The 15,737-nt window shown below is 43.4% G+C and overlaps 1 pseudogene; it reads left to right on the forward strand.

The window, feature by feature from the left end:
* Positions 1-338: 338 nt before the first annotated feature.
* LOC124524158 (uncharacterized) overlaps positions 339-15,737 on the forward strand; it is a 62,180-nt pseudogene continuing 46,781 nt past the window's right edge.

The following is a 15,737-nucleotide window of genomic DNA, read 5'->3' on the forward strand; positions in this document are numbered from 1 at the left end:
GTCATGACAAAACACAATCGAGTCGAGGGTAAATGGTACCAAGCTCGTGGTTGGCACTAGTAGATGGAGTGGTGAATGCATTGTAGTGAGTCCTATACATTAACTTAATTCTCCAAATCTCCAGAGTAGACCTGATAAAAATCGCTAATATGTTCTAAGTATTTACCGTGTGCCAGGCACTGCTCTAGGTGCCTTCCGCTTTAGAGTCGATACCAGTGTGTCTTAATTTGGGTTCTCCCCAAACCAGCCCCTGAGAGAAGGGTTTGGGTGCAAGGAGTTGATTTAGGGAGGTGAATAAATGAATGAACAAATGAATGAGGGCATGGTGAATGTGAGACATGAAAGGAAGACTGCTCAGTAAAGGATATGTCATTGTGGGCAAGGGGGCTCAATCCTGCTGGCGACCTTCAGAGGAACCAGGTAAGATGCTCTTGGGGCAGCTGCACTATTTATCCAGGACCCTCATTCCCATTGCTTGAAGGTCATCTCAGGGCATGTGTTCCCACAAGGTCAGACCTTGGCTGTCCAATGGAGAGAGCTTTCTGCTGCCAAGAGATAGCCCTCAGCCTTCTAGAGAAGAGATGGGAAGCCATCAGTGTGAGAAGCCCACCTGTAGTTAAATTCAGGTGGGCCAGTGCAATCTGGGTCTGGGTATCGACTAGTTCTTCCACAAGCTGGGCAGAGGGGGAAACAGAGGCACAGAGAAGTTAAGCAACTTATTCAAGGTCCTATGGCTTTAAAGTAACAGTGAACAAAACACATGGGGTGCCTGGGTGGCTCAGTCGGTTAAGCGTCCGACTTTGGCTCAGGTCATGATCTCACAGTTCATGAGTTCAAGCCCCATATCAGGCTCTGTGCTGACAGCTTAGAGCCTGGAGCCTGCTTCAAATTCTGTGTCTCCCTCTCTTTCTGTTCCTCCCCCACTCATGCTCTGTCTCTCTCTCCTTCAAAAATAAATAAAAACATTAAAAAAAATTTTTTTAAATTAAAAAAATGAACATATGGGGGGGAGCAGGGGGCGGTTAGTGGAGAGGGAGGAAACAATCCATGAGAAACTCTTAAAGACAGAGAACAAACAGGTTGACGAAGGGAGGTGGGTGAGGGATGGGCTAGATGGGTGGTGGGTACTAAGGAAGGCACTTGTTGTGATAAGCACTAGGTATTGTATGTAATTGAAGAACCACTGAATTCTACTCCTGAAACCAACATTGCACTCCATGTTAACTAACTAGAATTTAAATAAAAAATTGAAAAATAAAAATAAAAATAAAGTGACAGACCGAGATTCCTACCCAGCACCCTAGCTGTGAAGTCCACATTTTTAACCATGATGCCATTTTACCGGTCAGGTAGGGATGATCAAAGATGCTAAGAAACAAGCCCAAGGTTACACAGTTTTTGACGCAGTTCATATGTGATAAACTTGTGTTGGAAACCATGATCAGCTGACCTAAAAGCCCGTACTCTTTGCAATGTAGCATGCTATCTCCCCTAAAGGCACAGCTCCAAAGCGAATCCTTATGGCGCCCAGCAACTTGTCTTACCCAGAGCAACTTTGAGTGAAAGGTCATGGCTTGAGTGAAACTCCCTTTCATGATGGACAATAGCCCATATTGAGTTTTACAGCCTAGACACTCTCAGTGCTTCTTTATGATCTGGAAGCCTTAATATCTGAAACACATCACCATCTATTTACAGGAAACACATAACCTCTCTGTATTACTGACAATCTCTGCTATTGTCTCTCTCTCCAAGCGGCCACCTTAATAAACAAGCAATTACTGGCAGATAAATAAACAGTGTATTTCTTTTGAGGGATAATACATCTTTGAGTCCACTTTCTCAACTTTTTCTTCTACTTTATTTCTCTAATTGGCCTATGTCCACATCTAGCCATGCAAGGGAAATAATGAATCAATTGATCAATTAGAGAATCAGTGGACCTGATTTGACATTCTGCATTAAGCGAGAACTAATTGCCTAATTCCAGATGCTTTTTAAAACGTGTCTCAGCAATCCATAGGTCATTGCCTATGCTTTAGATAGAAGAACAGCTTGGGCTGGTCAGAAGAAACAAGATGCTCTACAATCCCTGTCTCTGTCACAGAAACCCCAGGTTCCTTCTCCCTTGTTCTGGGCAACTTTGGCTTCCTTCATAAATGCTTTCTGAGGTGACCACTCCCCCAGTCAATGCCTCTCACAGATCTCTGAATACTTTGGAGCGGGAGTCTCACAGACTCATGGAATTAGTAAGGAGGCAAAAGAGCAAAGAGACATCCAGGGCTCTTTACACTTGAACAAAGGCTGAAAACGAAGTAAGGTTAGCCAAGACGGGAATTTTCTCCACCCAAGAGAAAGCCGCAATCGATAACTGACGATGCTTTCATGGAGAATGAAACGTTTTCCAGAATGCCATGAGAAAACCTCCGGAGCACACAGAATGACCCACAACCTCCATTGGCCCCATTTCTCTCCCCACATCTGCTTGTTCTGAAGTCATCTGCTTTAATGGCATCCTCCTCATTTTCAAAAGAAGCTGGCATGTTAGTGGTTTCACCCTGCCTGGAACGCCATAGGGGATACACACAAGAGGCAGGGAGTCTGCATAGACGGAAAGGCTCTGTTTTTCTTTCTCCCAGTGTCCTGTGTAAACTCACAGAAACTGCCTGACCCCTCGAGGGTGTAGTCTACCCATCACCCAGACCTTACACCATTTCCCTAGAAAGTATGCCCAGCACGATGCATGCCCACGTATTCCGTAATCACAATGAAGAGGGAAACAGAGAGCTTATATATGAAACCCAAACAAAGATGATGATGCCATCTTGCCCTGCTAAACTGCCTTGGAGGGAAGAAGAGAAGGAATTTCCCTCCAAGGAGTCGTATCTGTGGTTCCATGGAGTCTGAGTGGGACCGGCCAAATGCTTCAATGGCTAAACAGTCTCATCTTTTAAAACCCATGCATGCGTCCCGGTAGTAAAGTCTAGAATGAAAAATGGAAATAAAAGCGTGATCTCTGAGCACATTTGCCATTAAAAACAGAACCTTTTTCAATTCTTCCCACAGGGCATCAGCCATCCCCCAAGGAAAAGTAAGGGAGACAGGAGCTGAACAACTTCCCTTGGTCTAAAGCCTCTTTTTTTCCATGGTTTATTTGGGGAGGTCCAGAGAGCCACTTTTTGCTACCAAGGGAGAAAATCTCTCTGCTCCCCGGAGAAACAACTTGTTTTCTTTGGTCTCAGCAGGTCTCTGCTTCCCAGGCTCCTCTTTGTTCACAGAAGCCAGCTCTGTGCAGCGTCTAAGCTGGTGGCTTTTACAGTTTCTACACGGGGTCCTTCCTGTGTAGGAGGCACTGCACGAGAAAACCCGGTGGTGCCAATGGAAGCTTGTCTCAAAGCAGATATAAGAATTGTGATACTATCTTGTATGGCCAAGAACCACCAGAAAGGTTTTCTTGACGTGACTCTAATTCATCATTCCAACGATTCTCTGAGGTAGGTACTTTCAACGCAATTTGATAGATGAGGAAACCAAGACATAGAGAGATTAAACAAAGTCCCGAAAGCCACACAGGCAGGAAGCTGGGACTGCTTCCAGCACTCGGGCTTCCAAGACAGAGCCCGTGAGAAGCTGCAGTGTAAGGACACTGAGTGTAGAACATGACATTGCCACCATGCCCCAGGATCATGCCTCCTAGGCGGTCCCTGCCATCAGAGAGCAAGTGGAAGGTCCATCTCTTGAAATTGATTATTCCAGGATGTGCTTAAACTCCCCACACATGTTTTCCTCAGAAGTCTCATCATCTGGAGATGGGTCTGGCTGCAATGTTCACACATTGCTTTTCTAACTTCTTACTCCAGAGCTGACTTTCAACACTTCTTGGCAAGCAGGGGACTCTGGACGCTCCCTTCAGGGACCACAGGTTCCATTACTAACCAAGAGAATTAGCTCATCCGTCTCCCCAGCTTTCTTCAAAACATAGGGACATGCTCATTTAATAAACACCCCGCTAATGAAAATTCCATTTGCTTTGTGAAACGTATCAACGGCTCCCCTGGAAAATGTTCTCCCTTTTTTTTTTTTAAATTTTTTTTTTCAACGTTTATTTATTTTTGGGACAGAGAGAGACAGAGCATGAACGGGGGAGGGGCAGAGAGAGAGGGAGACACAGAATCAGAAACAGGCTCCAGGCTCCGAGCCATCAGCCCAGAGCCCGACGCGGGGCTCGAACTCACGGACCGCGAGATCGTGACCTGGCTGAAGTCGGACGCCTAACCGACTGCGCCACCCAGGCGCCCCAAATGTCCTCCCTTTAACATGTGCCTAAGCGCTCTGAGAAACGGCACACCCCCTTCCAGGCTTTCCAGACTAAAGGAGGGTCAGAATAAGTCAGTCATCCAGTTGATTCAGGAGTATCTTTGGATCCCAAGACCACAGATTTGAAAACAAGAGGGCAGCACAAAACAGCAAGTATTTCTGGAGACCTGACGTTGTTCATCACTGTGCTAGGCATCCTGAGGCTACAGGACTCTCTGTATACTAAAACTCTACAGTATAAAACCAAGATGAACAATTTAAAACATAGCAAACACAGTACAAAAACGTATTTAATTAGGTGCAGAATTACGCGATGCTGGGGATACATGCATGGAATAAGGCCAACGAGGACAAGAACATGCAGGCCACTCTAAGGACAAAAATATGATTGATCTGGCCCATTGGTGAGAAAATATCAAGAAATTAACTTCTATATGCACATGTCACAATCCTATGAAGGAGGTATTATCCCCATTCTTGAGAGAACATACCCCAAAATACTCTATGCAAATACTCTAATGCGGCTCATGCAGAGTGCATCCCTCCAGAGATGACCTTAAACCTGACGTTGACTTACCTAATTTACTTTCAAATTGAAAATAAAGAGGCAGTAGTAGGAATTCAAACTGAACTCCTACTTTTGACAAGAGCAGAAGCAATGAAAGCCATGACTGTAAAAAGTTTGGACAGAATTGCCAAGAAAGCTCTGGACAACTGGGTTGATAATATTCCATTTTGCGTAAATATTCATTTTTATAGATACTCACTCCAGACAGTGAATCAATACTCTTTGAAAGGAATCTCATCTGAATGCAGCGTATGGCTGGCCCAGAATTATTAGCTAAGCAGGAAAATTACAGAGAGAAAAATTAAATATTTCCTTTAAATTCATGCGAGTAGGAATCAGAACACTTCAGAAGCCTGAGGTGTTATTTTTTAATTAAGCGCGATAATAAACATTAAGTCTTCAAGCAACTTCTAAAGGGAAATGTGATCTTTCAGTTGAAAGGACCAGTAAAACAATCATCTTTACAGAGGAAGGCTGGGCCTCCTCCAGGCCAAAGCACAGAGATTAAAGGCTTTTCTTATGCTAAAGCAATTGCAACCAAAAAAGAGCACATTTGTTAAACTCTCCTGCCCTCGCTTCTAAATCCTAAATTTAACCTAATTTCTTTATTCCATGTTTTCTGCTCTTTTTCTCAATATTAGTTGAATGAATTAACTGAGCAGCTACTATGTGTCAGTCATCGTGCTGCGGGCAGGGTATGCAGCAATGAACAAGGCGATGTGGGCTGATTCAGTGCCCCAAGTAACCAATTACCCCAAAACGTAGTGGTTTCAAACAATGATTTTATTTTCCTTGTGATTCTGTGGCTCATGAATTTGGAAAGGGTAGTGCTGGGCCATTCTCATTCCACTCTCTTATGCGGCCACAGTCAGATATTGACTTGGGCTTCGGGCACGTGAACGCTCCTCTGGGCTGGATGTCTGAGATGCTACAGCACATGGCTGTCAGCTGTGAATGGCTGATGGCTGGGAGTTCCGTGGGGCTATTGACTGGAACATCCACAGTGTGCCTTTCCCAGTATAAAAATCTCAGGGTAGCTGGACTTCCTGTATGTGGCTTCCCACTGAGCGAGTGTCCCAAGAAAGCCAGCCTATTTGGATGTCAGGCAGCATCATTTCTGCCACATTTTGTTGTTCCCAAGAGAGCCGTACGGCCAGCCAGGATTCAAGGAGAGAGGAAATAGTTCCCACCATTTGATAGGAGATGGGAAAGTCTGCATTGTGGATGAGCAGGTGAAAGGAAAGATATCATTGCAACAATCTTTGAAATATATAACCTGTGCCTGAGACTCACATGGTCAGAGCTCTGGAGGCAGGTGACTTTATACTCCTGAGTCAAGCATGGACATTAAAATGACTGCTGGGGCAGGCGTCCTGGTATGAGAATCTAAAAATCCGTAGGGACACCCGGTACACCTTTCTGAGGTTCTCTGGCCTTCCTGGGAGTGCTGCCAGGGAGAAGAATGACCCTGGCTACCACGGGTCTCTACTTCCCTTCTGACTTGGGAAATATTTCTCCCTTCCCTCAAGAGGACCCGGCATCATCTCTTCGTGAGTTGAGACTTTGGGGAACAAACACCAGGTAAAAGGTTGTACTCAGGAAGCTTCTCTTCCTGCCCTGCAAACTTGAAACCTGACAACACCAAGGTCTGGTTTCTTGAGATGGAGAAGTGGGGAATAACAGAAAGAGCACGGTCCAGTACAAGCTCTTCAGAGGGAAACGGGTTTCGAAGAATAAGGTGGCATCTGTCACTGGGAGCTGTCCTAGGGCCCCAGTTGGTTCAAATTTTCTTCCAGATCAAGGGGGGAAGATGAAGCTACTGGACTCTATGAATATTCCTTGAAACTTTATGAAAAATGTAGGGGTACCACAATATGCTTTATCCTCCAGATGCCAAGGTATCAAAACGGAGGAGCAGCCTCTCCCCTCCTGCCCGGAGCACTGTGGCTCCCACATCTAATGTCCCAGCATCCACAACCTCACCTGAACATCCCAAGGGCTCCGAGGGAGGAGGGGACAGCAAATGCCCAGTTCAACAGGGAGGTTCTACTGGCATCTGGTGAGTAGAGGCCAGAGATGCTGCTAAACATCCAACAGTACTCAGATCAGCCCTGAACAACACAGAAATTTTGCCCCAAAAGGTAAATAGCAACAGCATTGGAAACGTGCCATAAATCAGTCCTGAAACATGTTGGTGGGACTTCTATGTCTATGTTTATGCTACAGAAGCCTGTTCATGGTTTTCTAGAAGGAACATGATAACCACTGAGATGTGTTCTCAGTTACAGAATCCTAGGCATTCTTTCTTAATCCAACCCCAGCCAGACCATCATCTCTCCCCTGTTTGCTATGGCTGCAGCTTCCTCATCGCCCTCCTTCCTGAAATCCCAAAGTAGGTGTTAGCTATTTATTGTTTGTCTTAACTATTTGCCAACTAGTGCACACATGATGCCAAACTCTGTCAGATGTGAGTAGAAAGAAAGAAGCTGAAATATTATTGTCAGTTACCATCTAATTTCTTTCCAGTGCTCTTTCTGCCTAGATCAGGGAGCCCTTCTTGTCTCATTGGCTCTTCCATGGGTCCTGGACCCAACTGGTCCTCAAACCCAGCCTGCTTCATAGGACACAGCCTTATTTTAGTTTAGTGCCCAACAATTTTAACACAAGGCAGATTGGTCCCAGTGTTACAACAGAGTAACACTCAAAGGGCAATGTAAGCATCGGTGGGAAGAGATGAAGGCCAACTGGGGTGCCCTTAGCCTGCTAAGGAATAAGAAATAACTGACTGGGAGAGTTGCATTAGGTATTTCATACTATTACACTTTGTTTTAGTGAATTATCTTTCTTAGAATACCAAATGGTCCCCTAATGGCCTAAAAGATTTGAAACACTTACAAAGCACTAACAGTTTTCTCTTCCCAGCCACTGGGAAGTCTGGACTTCAGACCTTAAGTTGGCCAACAGCCAGAACATACCAACCGAGAATGACAGATTTGCAAACTCTGTAGTAACCCAAACAGGTTAGCCTCCGAGGTCAAGATGTGGGTTCTGTCAACATCATAAATTTGGACCTCTGGTGCACTCGTACCAACTTATTGCACATATATGGGGAATTTTCCCCAATGTGCCTCCTTGTTATATATTTTTTGTTTCATTTTTCTAGGTCCCTTTTCAGTTCTGTCGAGGTGATGCAGTCACTCTCAGAGAGATTACTGTCAAGAATTGTACATGGCACCCACTTGTAAAGAAGCAATGGCCAAAGAACCTGTCTGCGTAATATCGGGTAGTGGAGTAAGCTTTCTAAATATTAATCTGTGTCTCTAGTCCATTCTAAACTCAACAAATTCTTTCAATTATACCCTGAGGAATTCTTTCCTCCCTGTAACTAAACAGATGTGAGTCATCCACTGGGAAAATACAAACAATGGTTGAGAATAACATGAGAGACAGGAAGAGTCCACAATTAGCTTTCCACTCACAGATATTACAAAAACATCAAAGACGGATAAAGGAGACAGGAGGAGTGGGCAGAACATCAACAACAGGGAAAATAGAAATAAATACACTTGACTTCTTAAGGGAAATAATGTTCTAGAGCACAGTAAGTCACCAAGGGGAAGCATACTCAGCCTTGAATTGACCCTCTCATAGCTATCCACACAGGGCCACCCATCTGTCCCTACTGAGGGTCCAGTTATAAATTAAGATTGTCCGAGCCTTAAGAAACCCGGCCCAGGTCTGTCCCTCTCCTGTCCTGTGAAGACAATTACCAGAATAGAGACCACAGGGGAGATGGTGACATGAGGGTGACACTTTCTACCTTACCAAGTCAGTGCCATAAGGAAGCAATCTGAAGACCAAGCTAAGACCAAGAGGGGACACACATGCTTTTCAACATTAACAAATCTGTGGAAGAGGGCACTTGCTGAATGCTAGCTTTTTCGGGGAAAGTCACGGCTCATTATTAACTTCTTTTTTTCATTATTGTCTTCCCCCTCCTCTGTTATTCTCTGCGTCTCTTCCCTTCTCTCCCTTCCCTTCCCTTCCCTTTTCTCCCACTCTCTCTCTCTCTCTCTCTCTCTCTCTCTCTCTCACACACACACATTCACACACACACACACAAACACACACACACTTCTGAGAATATATAATCTTCCGTTTATCTTGACCTCTTTTCCTTCCACTCCATTTAACTTCTCAAATCTATCTGCCCTCAAAAGGATCAAGATTAAATATCAATATGTATAGGAATGCATAGCCATTAAATTGTCTGTATACGATTATGGGTTCCCTTCATAAAAGATTCCTTGCTTTAAAATGTACTCCCCCCCCCCTTTTTTTAGTTTCAACAGATAAAGTAACCTGAAAAATCATAACTTGTATTTAAATTTTCTCAACTAATTATTAGTGCCAAGTAGTACTTCAAAGGAGAATTTTTACTCTAGTCTGAACTTTACACTTAACATACCACAGGGATAACAAGGGAAAAAATTTTAAAGGGTTCAAACACATTTATGATATTTAAAAGGATCAGATTTAAAATCTGTAAGATCTAGAGACTCCTGGGTGGCCCAGTCGGTTAAATGTCCAACTTTGGCTCAAGTCATGATCTCACAGTTTGTGAGTTTGAACCTCACATCAAGCTCTGTGCTGACAGCTCAGAGCCTGGAGCCTGCTTTGGGGTCTGTGTCTCCTTCTGTCTCTGCCCCTCCCCTGCTCATGCTCTCTCTCTCTCTCTCTGTCAAAAATAAATAAACATTTAAAAAATTTTAATCTATGAATCTAAATGTTTATAGGCCAGACATCCCAGCTTTGTCACTCTTTAATTTTCTGAACGTGTGGTCACTTCCCAAACCTCTCCAGGGTCCCACTTTTCCTCACCTTTAATATGAAGAGGTTAAATGACATAACACAGAATGTCTTTGCAGCAGACTTTCATCATTTGGGAGAAGGTTATTCCATTCCCTATTCTCTTTTATCCTTAATAATCTGTCTATGGAACTTCCCCTAGGTATCGTTCTGCTGCCCATTTTCATGCGAATTGAATTTTCCTGACCTTTTAGAAGAGTTGGTACCAGCAGACAGTCTGACTTCACAGAACTCCCTCTTCTGTTGTCCCCATGTTGTGTTATGATTTAACGTTCCTTGTTTCCTGAGATGCCCTTGCCCCATTCCTCCCCCACTTTTGTCTGTGTCCTTTCTTTTCATCTCCCTTATCCCTCTCCTGCTAACCTTGTCCCACCCAGAGGTGTCTCCCTAGTGTGGACCCAGTTCTAGAAGGAAGCCATGCTTGCTCAGGCCTAAGAGCTTATGGTAGCAGGGCTCCAGATGCCTGTGATGGAATAAGGGAGCTCAACCAGCTTCATTCACTTCCCAGGGAACACCCACTGGCCATGTGGGGATTCTCCTGTTCTCAGATCCATCACATACACCAATGTCTCCCTTGGTTTCTCCCGTTTCTCTCACATGGAAGCCAACAGCACACAGCTCTTGTGGCTGTTGGTAGTTGGTCTTCACCCCCCTATAGTTTGAGGTACCTGGGGATCCCTCATCACCTAACTTGGTTGATGTTGCTCCTGGGCTTTTGGTTTGGCTCTCCCATCGTGCTCCTCCTTTTTGTGAATGACTGGAAAATTCCCCAAGACTATACTGATGCCTCCACCACCATCCCAGACCTATCGTCACTGGGGGTTTTAATTTGCTCTTTTGAATCACAGACAGCATCTTCATATTGGCTGTTCCTTCAATTAGTTGTGCCTTCCGTGTCTTAAAAGCACAAATAAGTAAAATGAACAAATGAGGCAGCTATTGACTTTTCCAAGATAAATGAGCTCTGCTTTCCACAGCCCGGACAGCTCTGTGGTAGAATTGAGCTGCTCCTCAAATAAGGTAGGTAAGCTGGGCTTCAGCCTCCTGCCTTCAGCATGCACTTCCCTTTAGCACAGCGTAAGCAAGCGCAGGAAGAAGATTCGTGTGACTCTCTCCTGAGAGAGGACCCACTTGGCGATGGGTCCTTACTGTCCCTTGCCAGACCACCTCCAACCACATGGCTCCTCAGTTCCCAGAATGCCCCCTGCCTGTGCACAGACTCCATCAAAGGTCTGAATGAGGAGCAAGACATTCCATAGCCACCTCCACTGCTTTGGCCCTCTTTTCTCCACCACATCACACATAAGGCTTTCCTGAAGAATTGAATTACCAAGGGAATTACAAATCAGGGGCTGGTGGGAGGGATGATATGTGTCTTTCTGTATCCTAAGTAAGGCTTTTCCGTTGCTCTAAAAGAAAATGGTATCCAAGAAGTCAAAACGCACAAAGAGCCTTCGTGGATTCTCCCAGCTCCTAATCGTGCTCTTCTGTACTTTTTGCAATATACTTTCTTCTAATCCCTACTCTCATGTGAATTTCCACCACCTTTCTAGAAAACCTCCTGCCCTACCCATAGCAATCAGGCTTTGTAGTGATCTCCTCAATGCTCACAGAATATTTATGTTAGAATAAGTTCTGACATTTCCAGCAGAACAGAGATCAAATTTACCTCTGTCTTTGGTAGGTAGAGGTGTCCTAAACCCCATTCTCTTTGAGGTCTCTCCACCAGTGTGAGCAATAGTTTTGCTTCTCTCTTCTTTTCATTGCCCAAAAAGTAACTGTTAAGTCAGTCAAACAGACCAAAGCATGCACACACACACACACACACACACACACACACACACCTTTTCCAAAAACAACATAATTCTCAGAGACAGTCAAGTTTAAAACCCAAAAGAACACACACATTGTTCTACCATGCCATGACATAACACCACTTCTGTCACAATGGGGTTTCCTCTTTACTTTGCTGTTCCCAGGATTTTGGGTTGGTCCCTCCTTCACCACTCAGCACTCCACACCCACATACTTTCAGACCTGCTGGTGCTGGAAACAACTTGTCACTGAAAGAGACACCTCACAAGGGTCATTTCCTTGGCTGACAAAAGATGCTACCAAAACTTTGAAATCACTGCCTTTACGAATGCAATCATGGGGGGTTCTGGGGGGTTCAGTGGGTTAAGCATCTGGCTCTTGATTTCAGTTCACGTCATGATTTCACAGTTCATAAATTCAAGTCCTGTGTCTTGAGATTCTCTCCCTCTCTCTCTCTCTCTCTCTACCTCTCTCTTTCTGTCCTTCCCCCACCCCAATCCGCAGGCACGCTGTCTCTCTCAAAATAAGTAAACTTTAAAAAAAAAAAGAGTGCAATCATGAGTAAGTTTGCAAATGGTAGTTACATCTCAGAGAGTATTCACAGAAGTCTATTCAGCCCATGTTAAAGCTCAGTGATGGAAATTATGCCACTAGCCCAAGGGCGGGTCTAGAAACAAGAGCCCATGTGATCAAAGAATTAAAAAAAACATACAGAGGAAAGTTGATATAGAGTGTTCTATCCATTGCTCTGTAATAAATTATTCCAAAACTTACCACGTTAAAACCATAAACATTATTACTTCACAGTCTGTGGGGCACTGGGAGTGGCCTAGCTGGGGGGTTCTGCTCTGGCTCACACTCACTCACATGGCTGTTGACCTCAAAAGAAAAAAAAATGCAATCAAGTTCTTGGGCAAGAGCCATCTTCCTCCCCAGTCTAGGAAAGAAGGGAAGAGTCAAAGTCACTTTCATTCTTCCATTTACATTCAGCAATATCATAGGACGCTGTAGTGCTTCTCATACTTGGTACTGAAGACACAAGCCACTTATAGATACAATACAAGCCTGTGTTGAAGAAACCTCTCCTAGTAGCCCAAGTTTTCCCCAACCAGCTGGATGCAAAGGATCTCTCAGAATCAACCTGTCCAGGAACGGTTCAGATCTGCTACTTCCTGGACCTAGTTTTGTCCTCTTCTCTCATGAAATCAATTTGGGAACCTGGCCTCTTCTTCCCATCACCAGTTGCCAGGTGCCCTTCTCTATTTCACTCGTGCCTCTTCTTGCAATGAATTATCAAGATGACTCTATATTTCTCCTGAAAACCTACAGAATTCTCTTTCCCAAAGTGTCCCGTGCAAGAAGGTAGCAACAGCCACAGCACCTAGTGATACCCAACCAAAGAAGTTCTCTTTGAAAGAAGCTTTCTTTTAGGAATAGTATGACACATTCAGAAAAGGTTCGTCTTGGGAATCAAAGAGATCTGAGTTTAAATCCCGGCTTTGCCAGTTACATGTTATATAACCTTGGACTTACCTCATTAAGCCTCTTTATAGAACATTGGAAAACAAGAATAATAATACATAACTCAAAAGATTGGGTCATAACTGACTTTATATCTGCAAAGAACTCCAATCTGTGCATACAGCAGTGGGACAGATATGAAACTGCCACACATTTGGTCGCAAGAAATTCAGTGATTTTCCCAAAATCAGTAAATCTGATGTCAAGTCCCCACTCGCCAGGGGTTGAGAAATTAAATCCTAGGTTCTGGCATAAGTAACATTTGGACTGAGCTAAACCCTCAATTGCCAACAGGAAGTTAATAAATAATGTCCAAAATTACTAAGAATTAGCCTAACTGCTATTTCTATAAAAGACCATACTGTATGGAAATATGGGTATAAGTACCAGAAGAAATAGATGAAAAGGGGTTTCTTTAGGAAGAAAAATGACATAGTGATTAAGACAGAGAACAGTTTTTTATTGTTATAAAATACGTGCAGACATCCATCCTATAATAAAATTGACTATAGAAAAGACATCCATTTACTAGTTTCCATACACATAGAGTTTCCTTTATATCTATTATCTGTACTCAGGGTCAAAAAATTCTACTGGTTTGGAATCCTTAAGTGTTTCTTTGTACAGAACATTTTGCAGTTAGGCAAAACAAACTTACAGAAGCATGGAAGGCCATGACATAAAGATTGCCCGAGTTCCATGCACCAAAATATTTTCCTAAGCATTACCTGGACATCAGTCATTGTTCCTTTGTCCAAATTCTACCATGAATTCTGGATCATTAGACAAGTTGCTTCACCTCTGTGAGACTCAGATTTCTTATTTATAATGTTAGACCATTCAAACAGTTTTCTTCCAAAATCTGATATTATTTCTGTCTTTGCAATTGGCTATCAGAATGGAGACTGAAAGATTTCTGAAGCCACTTTCATATTTAAAGCATTGAAAGCCGAGCAGAGAGGATCTTTGTGTTTTCATCTTCCATTCCCATTTCTTAGATCCTTGTCATACAAAATAGTATGAGTTTCAGGGTCTGATGAAATCCTCTCTTGCCTCTCTCCTGGATTTCAAGAAAATAATCTAAAGACAGACACAACTGGGCACTGTGGGATCTGCAGACGGCTCATAAAACATAAACTGAGTCACTAACACAGCACAAGCAATGGACAGAAAGAAAGAAACAGCTTGAGGTTAGATGTCTGAGGATTTTCCAAGAAAAACCAAGAACTGCATCTTAGGGTGCATTTGATACTGATGTTTCTTTCTTGATATCATATTGGGAAGCTTGAAAACCTTCAGTATTTACAACACCAGTAAATACTAAAATTCATTGTCTTAAATAATTCAGAGGAAAGAGAGCTTAGTTTTATTGTATGTTGAATTACACATTTTCAAAAGTTAGTTTCAAAAATTACTCTGCAGACAAGATTTACGGAAGTATGGTTTATTTTAGGGTCGTCTCAAATATTTTAAAACAATCGTGAGATTATTGTAATTTTTTAAAATAAAGTATGTTTCTGTCTAAAATCCTGTAAACCTTGATTTCCAACCAGGTTTCCTTAGAAGACAAATATTTTTGTTGCTATCGTAAATCTCAAATGACTCTTCCTTTTTCAGATTTGCTCTGCACTCCCAGTTCTGGGGCCATAAAACCATCCACACAGACATGCAAAAGACCTATCTGGTCCTCCGGGGTGTCCCTTTTCTCACGAAGCATTGCTCAGAATTCTCCTCAAAGGCATATTCTCCAGCGATTCATACAACCTTACAATAACTCAAGAAACTGTGCATCCAGGGGTGCCTGGGTGGCGCAGTCGGTTAAGCCTCCGACTTCAGCTCAGGTCACAATCTCGCGTTCTGTGAGTTCGAGCCCCGCGTCGGGCTCTGGGCTGATGGCTCAGAACCTGGAGCCTGCTTCCGATTCTGTGTCTCCCTCTCTCTCTGTCCCTCTCCCATTCATGCTCTGTCTCTCTCTGTCTCAAAAATAAATAAAATGTTAAAAAAAATTAAAAAAAAAAACTGTGCATCCATAGCTCCTTTTAAGAAGATATACCACAAATTTCCATCATTACAATTAAACTTACTTTTCCCCCCAAACCCTACTTTTCTCATGAGCCTCAACTTCACTCTTGTGTGCCTCTCACACAGTCTGTCTTTGCTTGGCAATAACATCTTACAAATTCTTTAATGGCTTTTTGTTTGCTTGTTTGTAAGGCATTTAGCACCACCATAGAAGTTTGTCCCCAAATCCTCTGCATTTCCATAGCATCCGGGCATTTCTTCTCTGTTGTATTTGTTCTGAGCAGGAAAAAAAAGAAAGAATTTTCTCTCCCAGTGCCTCAGTTACTGCAGTCAAATACCGGCACAAAGCCTTTTCCTTTGGGACATCGAAGGAAAATATTTTCCACTTGGGACCCCCAAGCTCCTTCATATTTCCAGTCTTTCTTTTCCAAGTTGGGAAATAGTAGACATTTACTTTACTCAATTCAACAAACATTCCTTGACTGGCAGATATGTTCCCACCAATGTCCCAGGGGCTGGAGACATCACAGGAGCAGGGAAGGCCAAGTCCTTGTCCCCAAGGAAGCTAACACTCTAGGGAGAGACAAACAACAAAAAATAAAGGGTTGTGTAATGTCAGGTAGAG

Source organism: Lynx rufus, unplaced genomic scaffold (assembly GCF_022079265.1).
Source record: "Lynx rufus isolate CCGP_SWC_20201006 ecotype Redwood Valley unplaced genomic scaffold, mLynRuf1.p SCAF_10, whole genome shotgun sequence".
NCBI classification, from domain to species: Eukaryota; Metazoa; Chordata; class Mammalia; order Carnivora; family Felidae; genus Lynx; species Lynx rufus.